Below are 16,966 nucleotides of genomic sequence, written 5' to 3'. Positions count from 1 at the left end.
AATGAGATATTAGAATGTGAAATTTTTGTTTGTGTACTCCAAGAAGAGAATCAGAGGAATCACATAACAGGTAATTAATTCTCGTATTAATTACTGATAATCGTTGGTCTAGGCTTAAGTTCTAGACTGGCGGAGGTGTAATAACACCCACCTTCCTGATACATGACAATATACTGTATGTGTTTTTTCAAATGTACATCTTCTATACACAACTCCTAGTATAACACCACCATATCTCAGGTACAGAGATAAGGATCATTTCTTCTCATTATCCTCTGTCTTTTATTTCATAACCCACCTGATCTGAGCGGTGACACAATCAATACCATGATTACGTGACTCTCACCACAGCATTCACCCTAGACCAGGGACTGACAGAACACAGCATTTACACTAGGTGTGCATTGACTGAGCACAGTAGTTATACAATACTCTGGAATTACTGACCACAACATTTACAATAGACTGTGCACCGACTGACCATTGTATTTACACTAGGTGGGGACCGACCGAGCACAGTAATAATACCATACTGTGGACTGACTGTCTATATCATTTGCACTAGTCTGTGGTCTAACTGACCACAACATTCACAATAGATTATAGACCGGCTCATCCCAGCATTAACACTAGTTGTGGACTTATTAACCCCAGTATTTTTGTTGAACTAAGGACCGATTGATTCTAATATTTACACTACACTGTGGATTGATTGACCACACCATTTACAGTAGACTGTGGACTGACTGACTACAGCTTTTACAATAAACTGTGGAAAGACTAACCACAGTCATTATCCCTGAGATAAGTAATTTTGGCCCTAGTGTGTTATTGGTGTGTATAGCATGTAGCAGGAACATATTATCATATAGGTTGTCTTTTTACAGGTGACTGAATCCCAATGAGATATTAGAATGCGAAATTTTTGTTTTTGGACTACAAGAATAGAATCAGAGGAATCACATAACAGGTAATTAATTCTCGTATTAATTACTGATAATCGTTGGTCTAGGCTTAAGTTCTAGACTGGCTGAGGTGTAATAACACCCACCTTCCTGATACATGACAATATACTGTATGTGTTTTTTCAAATGTACATCTTCTATACACAACTCCTAGTATAACACCACCATATCTCAGGTACAGAGATAAGGATCATTTCGTCTCATTATCCTCTGTCTTTTATTTCATAACCCACCTGATCTGAGCGGTGACACAATCAATACCATGATTACGCGACACTCACCACAGCATTCACCCTAGACCAGGGACTGACAGAACACAGCATTTACACTAGGTGTGCGTTGACTGAGCACAGTAGTTATACAATACTCTGGAATGACTAACCACAACATTTACAATAGACTGTGCACCGACTGACCATTGCATTTACACTAGGTGGGGACCGACCGAGCACAGTAATAATACCATACTGTGGACTGACTGTCTATATCATTTGCACTAGTCTGTGGTCTAACTGACCACAACATTCACGATAGATTATAGACCGGCTCATCCCAGCATTAACACTAGTTGTGGACTTATTAACCCCGGTATTTTTGTTGAACTAAGGACCGATTGATTCTAATATTTACACTACACTGTGGATTGATTGACCACAACATTTACAGTAGACTGTGGACTGACTGACTACAGCTTTTACAATAAACTGTGGAAAGACTAACCACAGTCTTTATCCCTGAGATAAGTAATTTTGGCCCTAGTGTGTTATTGGTGTGTATAGCATGTAGCAGGAACATATTATCATATAGGTTGTCTTTTTACAGGTGACTGAATCCCAATGAGATATTAGAATGCGAAATTTTTGTTTGTGGACTACAAGAAGAGAATCAGAGGAATCACATAACAGGTAATTAATTCTCGTATTAATTACTGATAATCGTTGGTCTAGGCTTAAGTTCTAGACTGGCTGAGGTGTAATAACACCCACCTTCCTGATACATGACAATATACTGTATGTGTTTTTTCAAATGTACATCTTCTATACACAACTCCTAGTATAACACGACCATATCTCAGGTACAGAGATAAGGATCATTTCGTCTCATTATCCTCTGTCTTTTATTTCATAACCCACCTGATCTGAGCGGTGACACAATCAATACCATGATTACGCGACACTCACCACAGCATTCACCCTAGACCAGGGACTGACAGAACACAGCATTTACACTAGGTGTGCGTTGACTGAGCACAGTAGTTATACAATACTCTGGAATGACTGACCACAACATTTACAATAGACTGTGCACCGACTGACCATTGTATTTACACTAGGTGGGGACCGACCGAGCACAGTAATAATACCATACTGTGGACTGACTGTCTATATCATTTGCACTAGTCTGTGGTCTAACTGACCACAACATTCACAATAGATTATAGACCGGCTCATCCCAGCATTAACACTAGTTGTGGACTTATTAACCCCAGTATTTTTGTTGAACTAAGGAACGATTGATTCTAATATTTACACTACACTGTGGATTGATTAACCACAACATTTACAGTAGACTGTGGACTGACTGACTACAGCTTTTACAATAAACTGTGGCAAGACTAACCACAGTCATTATCCCTGAGATAAGTAATTTTGGCCCTAGTGTGTTATTGGTGTGTATAGCATGTAGCAGGAACATATTATCATATAGTTTGTCTTTTTACAGGTGACTGAATCCCAATGAGATATTAGAATGTGAAATTTTTGGTTGTGGACTCCAAGAAGAGAATCAGAGGAATCACATAACAGGTAATTAATTCTCGTATTAATTACTGATAATCGTTGGTCTAGGCTTAAGTTCTAGACTGGCTGAGGTGTAATAACACCCACCTTCCTGATACATGACAATATACTGTATGTGTTTTTTCAAATGTACATCTTCTATACACAACTCCTAGTATAACACCACCATATCTCAGGTACAGAGATAAGGATCATTTCGTCTCATTATCCTCTGTCTTTTATTTCATAACCCACCTGATCTGAGCGGTGACACAATCAATACCATGATTTTGCGACACTCACCACAGCATTCACCCTAGACCAGGGACTTGCAGAACACAGCATTTACACTAGGTGTGCATTGAATGAGCACAGTAGTTATACAATACTCTGGAATGACTGACCACAACATTTACAATAGACTGTGCACCGACTGACCATTGTATTTACACTAGGTGGGGACCGACCGAGCACAGTAATAATACCATACTGTGGACTGACTGTCTATATCATTTGCACTAGTCTGTGGTCTAACTGACCACAACATTCACAATAGATTATAGACCGGCTCATCCCAACATTAACACTAGTTGTGGACTTATTAACCCCAGTATTTTTGTTGAACTAAGGACCGATTGATTCTAATATTTACACTACACTGTGGATTGATTGACCACAACATTTACAGTAGACTGTGGACTGACTGACTACAGCTTTTACAATAAACTGTGGAAAGACTAACCACAGTCATTATCCCTGAGATAAGTAATTTTGGCCCTAGTGTGTTATTGGTGTGTATAGCATGTAGCAGGAACATATTATCATATAGGTTGTCTTTTTACAGGTGACTGAATCCCAATGAGATATTAGAATGCGAAATTTTTGTTTGTGGACTACAAGAAGAGAATCAGAGGAATCACATAACAGGTAATTAATTCTCGTATTAATTACTGATAATCGTTGGTCTAGGCTTAAGTTCTAGACTGGCGGAGGTGTAATAACACCCACCTTCCTGATACATGACAATATACTGTATGTGTTTTTACAAATGTACATCTTCTATACACAACTCCTAGTATAACACCACCATATCTCAGGTACAGAGATAAGGATCATTTCTTCTCATTATCCTCTGTCTTTAATTTCATAACCCACCTGATCTGAGCGGTGACACAATCAATACCATGATTACGCGACACTCACCACAGCATTCACCCTAGACCAGGGACTGACAGAACACAGCATTTACACTAGGTGTGCATTGACTGAGCACAGTAGTTATACAATACTCTGGAATGACTGACCACAACATTTACAATAGACTGTGCACCAACTGACCATTGTATTTACACTAGGTGGGGACCGACCGAGCACAGTAATAATACCATACTGTGGACTGACTGTCTATATCATTTGCATTAGTCTGTGGTCTAATTGACCACAACATTCACAATAGATTATAGACCGGCTCATCCCAGCATTAACACTAGTTGTGGACTTATTAACCCCAGTATTTTTGTTGAACTAAGGACCGATTGATTCTAATATTTACACTACACTGTGGATTGATTAACCACAACATTTACAGTAGACTGTGGACTGACTGACTACAGCTTTTACAATAAACTGTGGAAAGACTAACCACAGTCATTATCCCTGAGATAAGTAATTTTGGCCCTAGTGTGTTATTGGTGTGTATAGCATGTAGCAGGAACATATTATCATATACATTGTCTTTTTACAGGTGACTGAATCCCAATGAGATATTAGAATGCGAAATTTTTGTTTGTGGACTACAAGAAGAGAATCAGAGGAATCACATAACAGGTAATTAATTCTCGTATTAATTACTGATAATCGTTGGTCTAGGCTTAAGTTCTAGACTGGCGGAGGTGTAATAACACCCACCTTCCTGATACATGACAATATACTGTATGTGTTTTTTCAAATGTACATCGTCTATACACAACTCCTAGTATAACACCACCATATCTCAGGTACAGAGATAAGGATCATTTCTTCTCATTATCCTCTGTCTTTTATTTCATAACCCACCTGATCTGAGCGGTGACACAATCAATACCATGATTACGCGACACTCACCACAGCATTCACCCTAGACCAGGGACTGACAGAACACAGCATTTACACTAGGTGTGCGTTGACTGAGCACAGTAGTTATACAATACTCTGGAATGACTGACCACAACATTTACAATAGACTGTGCACCGACTGACCATTGTATTTACACTAGGTGGGGACCGACCGAGCACAGTAATAATACCATACTGTGGACTGACTGTCTATATCATTTGCACTAGAAAAAAGAGAGGGGTCGCTCACTGGTCTATTCGGGTGCTCTGAAGAAAAGAGTAATCTCAATTGCAAAACGAACTTCGGCACTCCATACATGAAAATATAAGAAATATTGTATCTAGACTAATGTCACTTTGAAAAATGAAGGTTTTTTGCGCATAATTTGGCCAATTTATGTGTGCCCATCAACCACGACAAGGTCACCTTCGTATGATGGGAAACTACGCTACGCTACCACTGGATATGCCACTCTTGGGCTGTAAGCCTGTATGGACAATATGTCTATGCTTGGGCTTTTAACCTACAATGTATGGGCTGGTAGAGCTAGTTAAAACCACCTGTGACTGAATGGGAGGGACACATGGTCAGAAAAAAGGCTGTCAAACTTCTAATAGTGTGAACACGTACCTGCTGCAATGCTCCAGGAGCGGGATCCCAAAAATGATTAATAGAAAAAAGAGAGGGGTCGCTCACTGGTCTATTCGGGTGCTCTGAAGAAAAGAGTAATCTCAATTGCAAAAAGAACTTCGGCACTCCATACATGAAAATATAAGAAATATTGTATCTAGACTAATGTCACTTTGAAAAATGAAGGTTTTTTGCGCATAATTTGGCCAATTTATGTGTGCCCATCAACCACGACAAGGTCACCTTCGTATGATGGGAAACTACGCTACGCTACCACTGGATATGCCACTCTTGGGCTGTAAGCCTGTATGGACAATATGTCTATGCTTGGGCTTTTAACCTACAATGTATGGGCTGGTAGAGATAGTTAAAACCACCTGTGACTGAATGGGAGGGACACATGGTCAGAAAAAAGGCTGTCAAACTTCTAATAGTGTGAACACGTACCTGCTGCAATGCTCCAGGAGCGGGATCCCAAAAATGATTAATAGAAAAAAGAGAGGGGTCGCTCACTGGTCTATTCGGGTGCTCTGAAGAAAAGAGTAATCTCAATTGCAAAAAGAACTTCGGCACTCCATACATGAAAATATAAGAAATATTGTATCTAGACTAATGTCACTTTGAAAAATGAAGGTTTTTTGCGCATAATTTGGCCAATTTATGTGTGCCCATCAACCACGACAAGGTCACCTTCGTATGATGGGAAACTACGCTACGCTACCACTGGATATGCCACTCTTGGGCTGTAAGCCTGTATGGACAATATGTCTATGCTTGGGCTTTTAACCTACAATGTATGGGCTGGTAGAGCTAGTTAAAACCACCTGTGACTGAATGGGAGGGACACATGGTCAGAAAAAAGGCTGTCAAACTTCTAATAGTGTGAACACGTACCTGCTGCAATGCTCCAGGAGCGGGATCCCAAAAATGATTAATAGAAAAAAGAGAGGGGTCGCTCACTGGTCTATTCGGGTGCTCTGAAGAAAAGAGTAATCTCAATTGCAAAAAGAACTTCGGCACTCCATACATGAAAATATAAGAAATATTGTATCTAGACTAATGTCACTTTGAAAAATGAAGTTTTTTTGCGCATAATTTGGCCAATTTATGTGTGCCCATCAACCACGACAAGGTCACCTTCGTATGATGGGAAACTACGCTATGCTACCACTGGATATGCCACTCTTGGGCTGTAAGCCTGTATGGACAATATGTCTATGCTTGGGCTTTTAACCTACAATGTATGGGCTGGTAGAGCTAGTTAAAACCACCTGTGACTGAATGGGAGGGACACATGGTCAGAAAAAAGGCTGTCAAACTTCTAATAGTGTGAACATGTACCTGCTGCAATGCTCCAGGAGCGGGATCCCAAAAATGATTAATAGAAAAGAGAGAGGGGTCGCTCACTGGTCTATTCGGGTGCTCTGAAGAAAAGCATTTGCACTAGTCTGTGGTCTAACTGACCACAACATTCACAATAGATTATAGACCGGCTGATCCCAGCATTAACACTAGTTGTGGACTTATTAACCCCAGTATTTTTGTTGAACTAAGGACCGGTTGATTCTAATATTTACACTACACTGTGAATTGATTGACCACAACATTTACAGTAGACTGTGGACTGACTGACTACAGCTTTTACAATAAACTGTGGCAAGACTAACCACAGTCATTATCCCTGAGATAAGTAATTTTGGCCCTAGTGTCTTATTGGTTTGTATAGCATGTAGCAGGAACATATTATCATATAGGTTGTCTTTTTACAGGTGACTGAATCCCAATGAGATATTAGAATGTGAAATTTTTGTTTGTGTACTCCAAGAAGAGAATCAGAGGAATCACATAACAGGTAATTAATTCTCGTATTAATTACTGATAATCGTTGGTCTAGGCTTAAGTTCTAGACTGGCGGAGGTGTAATAACACCCACCTTCCTGATACATGACAATATACTGTATGTGTTTTTTCAAATGTACATCTTCTATACACAACTCCTAGTATAACACCACCATATCTCAGGTACAGAGATAAGGATCATTTCTTCTCATTATCCTCTGTCTTTTATTTCATAACCCACCTGATCTGAGCGGTGACACAATCAATACCATGATTACGCGACACTCACCACAGCATTCACCCTAGACCAGGGACTGACAGAACACAGCATTTACACTAGGTGTGCATTGACTGAGCACAGTAGTTATACAATACTCTGGAATTACTGACCACAACATTTACAATAGACTGTGCACCGACTGACCATTGTATTTACACTAGGTGGGGACCGACCGAGCACAGTAATAATACCATACTGTGGACTGACTGTCTATATCATTTGCACTAGTCTGTGGTCTAACTGACCACAACATTCACAATAGATTATAGACCGGCTCATCCCAACATTAACACTAGTTGTGGACTTATTAACCCCAGTATTTTTGTTGAACTAAGGACCGATTGATTCTAATATTTACACTACACTGTGGACTGATTGACCACAACATTTACAGTAGACTGTGGACTGACTGACTACAGCTTTTACAATAAACTGTGGAAAGACTAACCACAGTCATTATCCCTGAGATAAGTAATTTTGGCCCTAGTGTGTTATTGGTGTGTATAGCATGTAGCAGGAACATATTATCATATAAGTTGTCTTTTTACAGGTGACTGAATCCCAATGAGATATTAGAATGTGAAATTTTTGTTTGTGGACTCCAAGAAGAGAATCAGAGGAATCACATAACAGGTAATTAATTCTCGTATTAATTACTGATAATCGTTGGTCTAGGCTTAAGTTCTAGACTGGCGGAGGTGTAATAACACCCACCTACCTGATACATGACAATATACTGTATGTGTTTTTTCAAATGTACATCTTCTATACACAACTCCTAGTATAACACCACCATATCTCAGGTACAGAGATAAGGATCATTTCTTCTCATTATCCTCTGTCTTTAATTTCATAACCCACCTGATCTGAGCGGTGACACAATCAATACCATGATTGCGCGACACTCACCACAGCATTCACCCTAGATCAGGGACTGACAGAACACAGCATTTACACTAGGTGTGCATTGACTGAGCACAGTAGTTATACAATACTCTGGAATGACTGACCACAACATTTACAATAGACTGCACCGACTGACCATTGTATTTACACTAGGTGGGGACCGACCGAGCACAGTAATAATACCATACTGTGGACTGACTGTCTATATCATTTGCACTAGTCTGTGGTCTAACTGACCACAACATTCACAATAGATTATAGACCGGCTCATCCCAACATTAACACTAGTTGTGGACTTATTAACCCCAGTATTTTTGTTGAACTAAGGACCGATTGATTCTAATATTTACACTACACTGTGGATTGATTGACCACAACATTTACAGTAGACTGTGCACTGACTGACTACAGCTTTTACAATAAACTGTGGAAAGACTAACCACAGTCATTATCCCTGAGATAAGTAATTTTGGCCCTAGTGTGTTATTGGTGTGTATAGCATGTAGCAGGAACATATTATCATATAGGTTGTCTTTTTACAGGTGACTGAATCCCAATGAGATATTAGAATGTGAAATTTTTGTTTGTGGACTCCAAGAAGAGAATCAGAGGAAACACATAACAGGTAATTAATTCTCGTATTAATTACTGATAATCGTTGGTCTAGGCTTAAGTTCTAGACTGGCGGAGGTGTAATAACACCCACCTTCCTGATACATGACAATATACTGTATGTGTTTTTTCAAATGTACATCTTCTATACACAACTCCTAGTATAACACCACCATATCTCAGGTACAGAGATAAGGATCATTTCTTCTCATTATCCTCTGTCTTTAATTTCATAACCCACCTGATCTGAGCGGTGACACAATCAATACCATGATTGCGCGACACTCACCACAGCATTCACCCTAGACCAGGGACTGACAGAACACAGCATTTACACTAGGTGTGCATTGACTGGGCACAGTAGTTATACAATACTCTGGAATGACTGACCACAACATTTACAATAGACTGTGCACCGACTGACCATTGTATTTACACTAGGTGGGGACCGACCGAGCACAGTAATAATACCATACTGTGGACTGACTGTCTATATCATTTGCACTAGTCTGTGGTCTAACTGACCACAACATTCACAATAGATTATAGACCGGCTCATCCCAACATTAACACTAGTTGTGGACTTATTAACCCCAGTATTTTTGTTGAACTAAGGACCGATTGATTCTAATATTTACACTACACTGTGGATTGATTGACCACAACATTTACAGTAGACTGTGGACTGAGTGACTACAGCTTTTACAATAAACTGTGGAAAGACTAACCACAGTCATTATCCCTGAGATAAGTAATTTTGGCCCTAGTGTGTTATTGGTGTGTATAGCATGTAGCAGGAACATATTATCATATAGGTTGTCTTTTTACAGGTGACTGAATCCCAATGAGATATTAGAATGTGAAATTTTTGTTTGTGGACTCCAAGAAGAGAATCAGAGGAAACACATAACAGGTAATTAATTCTCGTATTAATTACTGATAATCGTTGGTCTAGGCTTAAGTTCTAGACTGGCAGAGGTGTAATAACACCCACCTTCCTGATACATGACAATATACTGTATGTGTTTTTTCAAATGTACATCTTCTATACACAACTCCTAGTATAACACCACCATATCTCAGGTACAGAGATAAGGATCATTTCTTCTCATTATCCTCTGTCTTTTATTTCATAACCCACCTGATCTGAGCGGTGACACAATCAATACCATGATTATGCGACACTCACCACAGCATTCACCCTAGACCAGGGACTGACAGAACACAGCATTTACACTAGGTGTGCATTGACTGAGCACAGTAGTTATACAATACTCTGGAATGACTGACCACAACATTTACAATAGACTGTGCACCGACTGACCATTGTATTTACACTAGGTGGGGACCGACCGAGCACTGTAATAATACCATACTGTGGACTGACTGTCTATATCATTTGCACTAGTCTGTGGTCTAACTGACCACAACATTCACAATAGATTATAGACCGTCTCATCCCAGCATTAACACTAGTTGTGGACTTATTAACCCCAGTATTTTTGTTGAACTAAGGACCGATTGAATCTAATATTTACACTACACTGTGGATTGATTGACCACAACATTTACAGTAGACTGTGGACTGACTGACTACAGCTTTTACAATAAACTGTGGAAAGACTAACCACAGTCATTATCCCTGAGATAAGTAATTTTGGCCCTAGTGTGTTATTGGTGTGTATAGCATGTAGCAGGAACATATTATCATATAGGTTGTCTTTTTACAGGTGACTGAATCCCAATGAGATATTAGAATGTGAAATTTTTGTTTGTGGACTCCAAGAAGAGAATCAGAGGAATCACATAACAGGTAATTAATTCTCGTATTAATTACTGATAATCGTTGGTCTAGGCTTAAGTTCTAGACTGGCGGAGGTGTAATAACACCCACCTTCCTGATACATGACAATATACTGTATGTGTTTTTTCAAATGTACATCTTCTATACACAACTCCTAGTATAACACCACCATATCTCAGGTACAGAGATAAGGATCATTTCTTCTCATTATCCTCTGTCCTTTATTTCATAACCCACCTGATCTGAGCGGTGACACAATCAATACCATGATTGCGCGACACTCACCACAGCATTCACCCTAGACCAGGGACTGACAGAACACAGCATTTACACTAGGTGTGCATTGACTGAGCACAGTAGTTATACAATACTCTGGAATGACTGACCACAACATTTACAATAGACTGTGCACCGACTGACCATTGTATTTACACTAGGTGGGGACCGACCAAGCACAGTAATAATACCATACTGTGGACTGACTGTCTATATCATTTGCACTAGTCTGTGGTCTAACTGACCACAACATTCACAATAGATTATAGACCGGCTCATCCCAGCATTAACACTAGTTGTGGACTTATTAACCCCAGTATTTTTGTTGAACTAAGGACCGATTGATTCTAATATTTACACTACACTGTGGATTGATTGACCACAACATTTACAGTAGACTGTGGACTGACTGACTACAGCTTTTACAATAAACTGTGGAAAGACTAACCACAGTCATTATCCCTGAGATAACTAATTTTGGCCCTAGTGTGTTATTGGTGTGTATAACATGTAGCAGGAACATATTATCATATAGGTTGTGTTTTTACAGGTGACTGAATCCCAATGAGATATTAGAATGCGAAATTTTTGTTTGTGGACTACAAGAAGAGAATCAGAGGAATCACATAACAGGTAATTAATTCTCGTATTAATTACTGATAATCGTTGGTCTAGGCTTAAGTTCTAGACTGGCGGAGGTGTAATAACACCCACCTTCCTGATACATGACAATATACTGTATGTGTTTTTTCAAATGTACATCTTCTATACACAACTCGTAGTATAACACCACCATATCTCAGGTACAGAGATAAGGATCATTTCTTCTCATTATCCTCTGTCTTTAATTTCATAACCCACCTGATCTGAGCGGTGACACAATCAATACCATGATTGCGTGACACTCACCACAGCATTCACCCTAGACCAGGGACTGACAGAACACAGCATTTACACTAGGTGTGCATTGACTGAGCACAGTAGTTATACAATACTCTGGAATGACTGACCACAACATTTACAATAGACTGTGCACTGACTGACCATTGTAATTACACTAGGTGGGGACCGACCGAGCACAGTAATAATACCATACTGTGGACTGACTGTCTATATCATTTGCACTAGTCTGTGGTCTAACTGACCACAACATTCACAATAGATTATAGACCGGCTCATCCCAACATTAACACTAGTTGTGGACTTATTAACCCCAGTATTTTTGTTGAACTAAGGACCGATTGATTCTAATATTTACACTACACTGTGGATTGATTGACCACAACATTTACAGTAGACTGTGGACTGACTGACTACAGCTTTTACAATAAACTGTGGAAAGACTAACCACAGTCATTATCCCTGAGATAAGTAATTTTGGCCCTAGTGTGTTATTGGTGTGTATAGCATGTAGCAGGAACATATTATCATATAGGTTGTCTTTTTACAGGTGACTGAATCCCAATGAGATATTAGAATGTGAAATTTTTGTTTGTGGACTCCAAGAAGAGAATCAGAGGAAACACATAACAGGTAATTAATTCTCGTATTAATTACTGATAATCGTTGGTCTAGGCTTAAGTTCTAGACTGGCGGAGGTGTAATAACACCCACCTTCCTGATACATGACAATATACTGTATGTGTTTTTTCAAATGTACATCTTCTATACACAACTCCTAGTATAACACCACCATATCTCAGGTACAGAGATAAGGATCATTTCTTCTCATTATCCTCTGTCTTTAATTTCATAACCCACCTGATCTGAGCGGTGACACAATCAATACCATGATTGCGCGACACTCACCACAGCATTCACCCTAGACCAGGGACTGACAGAACACAGCATTTACACTAGGTGTGCATTGACTGAGCACAGTAGTTATACAATACTCTGGAATGACTGACCACAACATTTACAATAGACTGTGCACCGACTGACCATTGTATTTACACTAGGTGGGGACAGACCGAGCACAGTAATAATACCATACTGTGGACTGACTGTCTATATCATTTGCACTAGTCTGTGGTCTAACTGACCACAACATTCACAATAGATTATAGACCGGCTCATCCCAACATTAACACTAGTTGTGGACTTATTAACCCCAGTATTTTTGTTGAACTAAGGACCGATTGATTCTAATATTTACACTACACTGTGGATTGATTGACCACAACATTTACAGTAGACTGTGGACTGACTGACTACAGCTTTTACAATAAACTGTGGAAAGACTAACCACAGTCATTATCCCTGAGATAAGTAATTTTGGCCCTAGTGTGTTATTGGTGTGTATAGCATGTAGCAGGAACATATTATCATATAGGTTGTCTTTCTACAGGTGACTGAATCCCAATGAGATATTAGAATGTGAAATTTTTGTTTGTGGACTCCAAGAAGAGAATCAGAGGAATCACATAACAGGTAATTAATTCTCGTATTAATTACTGATAATCGTTGGTCTAGGCTTAAGTTCTAGACTGGCGGAGGTGTAATAACACCCACCTTCCTGATACATGACAATATACTGTATGTGTTTTTTCAAATGTACATCTTCTATACACAACTCCTAGTATAACACCACCATATCTCAGGTACAGATATACGGATCATTTCTTCTCATTATCCTCTGTCTTTTATTTCATAACCCACCTGATCTGAGCGGTGACACAATCAATACCATGATTACGCGACACTCACCACAGCATTCACCCTAGACCAGGGACTGACAGAACACAGCATTTACACTAGGTGTGCATTGACTGAGCACAGTAGTTATACAATACTCTGGAATTACTGACCACAACATTTACAATAGACTGTGCACCGACTGACCATTGTATTTACACTAGGTGGGGACCGACCGAGCACAGTAATAATACCATACTGTGGACTGACTGTCTATATCATTTGCACTAGTCTGTGGTCTAACTGACCACAACATTCACAATAGATTATAGACCGTCTCATCCCAGCATTAACACTAGTTGTGGACTTATTAACCCCAGTATTTTTGTTGAACTAAGGACCGATTGAATCTAATATTTACACTACACTGTGGATTGATTAACCACAACATTTACAGTAGACTGTGGACTGACTGACTACAGCTTTTACAATAAACTGTGGCAAGACTAACCACAGTCATTATCCCTGAGATAAGTAATTTTGGCCCTAGTGTGTTATTGGTGTGTATAGCATGTAGCAGGAACATATTATCATATAGGTTGTCTTTTTACAGGTGACTGAATCCCAGTGAGATATTAGAATGTGAAATTTTTGTTTGTGGACTCCAAGAAGAGAATCAGAGGAATCACATAACAGGTAATTAATTCTCGTATTAATTACTGATAATCGTTGGTCTAGGCTTAAGTTCTAGACTGGCGGAGGTGTAATAACACCCACCTACCTGATACATGACAATATACTGTATGTGTTTTTTCAAATGTACATCTTCTATACACAACTCCTAGTATAACACCACCATATCTCAGGTACAGAGATAAGGATCATTTCTTCTCATTATCCTCTGTCCTTTATTTCATAACCCACCTGATCTGAGCGGTGACACAATCAATACCATGATTACGCGACACTCACCACAGCATTCACCCTAGACCAGGGACTGACAGAACACAGCATTTACACTAGGTGTGCATTGACTGAGCACAATAGTTATACAATACTCTGGAATGACTGACCACAACATTTACTACAGACTGTGCACCGACTGACCATTGTATTTACACTAGGTGGGGACCGACCGAGCACAGTAATAATACCATACTGTGGACTGACTGTCTATATCATTTGCACTAGTCTGTGGCCTAACTGACCACAACATTCACAATAGATTATAGACCGGCTCATCCCAGCATTAACACTAGTTGTGGACTTATTAACCCCAGTATTTTTGTTGAACTAAGGACCGATTGATTCTAATATTTACACTACACTGTGGATTGATTGACCACAACATTTACAGTAGACTGTGGACTGACTGTCTACAGCTTTTACAATAAACTGTGGAAAGACTATCCACAGTCATTATCCCTGAGATAAGTAATTTTGGCCCTAGTGTGTTATTGGTGTGTATAGCATGTAGCAGGAACATATTATCATATAGGTTGTGTTTTTACAGGTGACTGAATCCCAATGAGATATTAGAATGCGAAATTTTTGTTTGTGGACTCCAAGAAGAGAATCAGAGGAATCACATAACAGGTAATTAATTCTCGTATTAATTACTGATAATCGTTGGTCTAGGCTTAAGTTCTAGACTGGCGGAGGTGTAATAACACCCACCTTCCTGATACATGACAATATACTGTATGTGTTTTTTCAAATGTACATCTTCTATACACAACTCCTAGTATAACACCACCATATCTCAGGTACAGAGATAAGGATCATTTCTTCTCATTATCCTCTGTCTTTAATTTCATAACCCACCTGATCTGAGCGGTGACACAATCAATACCATGATTGCGCGACACTCACCACAGCATTCACCCTAGACCAGGGACTGACAGAACACAGCATTTACACTAGGTGTGCATTGACTGAGCACAGTAGTTATACAATACTCTGGAATGACTGACCGCAACATTTACAATAGACTGTGCACTGACTGACCATTGTAATTACACTAGGTGGGGACCGACCGAGCACAGTAATAATACCATACTGTGGACTGACTGTCTATATCATTTGCACTAGTCTGTGGTCTAACTGACCACAACATTCACAATAGATTATAGACCGGCTCATCCCAACATTAACACTAGTTGTGGACTTATTAACCCCAGTATTTTTGTTGAACTAAGGACCGATTGATTCTAATATTTACACTACACTGTGGATTGATTGACCACAACATTTACAGTAGACTGTGGACTGACTGACTACAGCTTTTACAATAAACTGTGGAAAGACTAACCACAGTCATTATCCCTGAGATAAGTAATTTTGGCCCTAGTGTGTTATTGGTGTGTATAGCATGTAGCAGGAACATATTATCATATAGGTTGTCTTTTTACAGGTGACTGAATCCCAATGAGATATTAGAATGTGAAATTTTTGTTTGTGGACTCCAAGAAGAGAATCAGAGGAAACACATAACAGGTAATTAATTCTCGTATTAATTACTGATAATCGTTGGTCTAGGCTTAAGTTCTAGACTGGCGGAGGTGTAATAACACCCACCTTCCTGATACATGACAATATACTGTATGTGTTTTTTCAAATGTACATCTTCTATACACAACTCCTAGTATAACACCACCATATCTCAGGTACAGAGATAAGGATCATTTCTTCTCATTATCCTCTGTCTTTAATTTCATAACCCACCTGATCTGAGCGGTGACACAATCAATACCATGATTGCGCGACACTCACCACAGCATTCACCCTAGACCAGGGACTGACAGAACACAGCATTTACACTAGGTGTGCATTGACTGAGCACAGTAGTTATACAATACTCTGGAATGACTGACCACAACATTTACAATAGACTGTGCACCGACTGACCATTGTATTTACACTAGGTGGGGACCGACCGAGCACAGTAATAATACCATACTGTGGACTGACTGTCTATATCATTTGCACTAGTCTGTGGTCTAACTGACCACAACATTCACAATAGATTATAGACCGGCTCATCCCAACATTAACACTAGTTGTGGACTTATTAACCCCAGTATTTTTGTTGAACTAAGGACCGATTGATTCTAATATTTACACTACACTGTGGATTGATTGACC

The sequence above is a fragment of the Phyllobates terribilis genome, unplaced genomic scaffold, assembly GCF_046119375.1.
Source record: "Phyllobates terribilis strain yellow unplaced genomic scaffold, ASM4611937v1 Scaffold_46__1_contigs__length_10046794, whole genome shotgun sequence".
Classification (NCBI taxonomy): Eukaryota; Metazoa; Chordata; class Amphibia; order Anura; family Dendrobatidae; genus Phyllobates; species Phyllobates terribilis.
Note: the sequence above shows the minus strand (reverse complement) of the source record.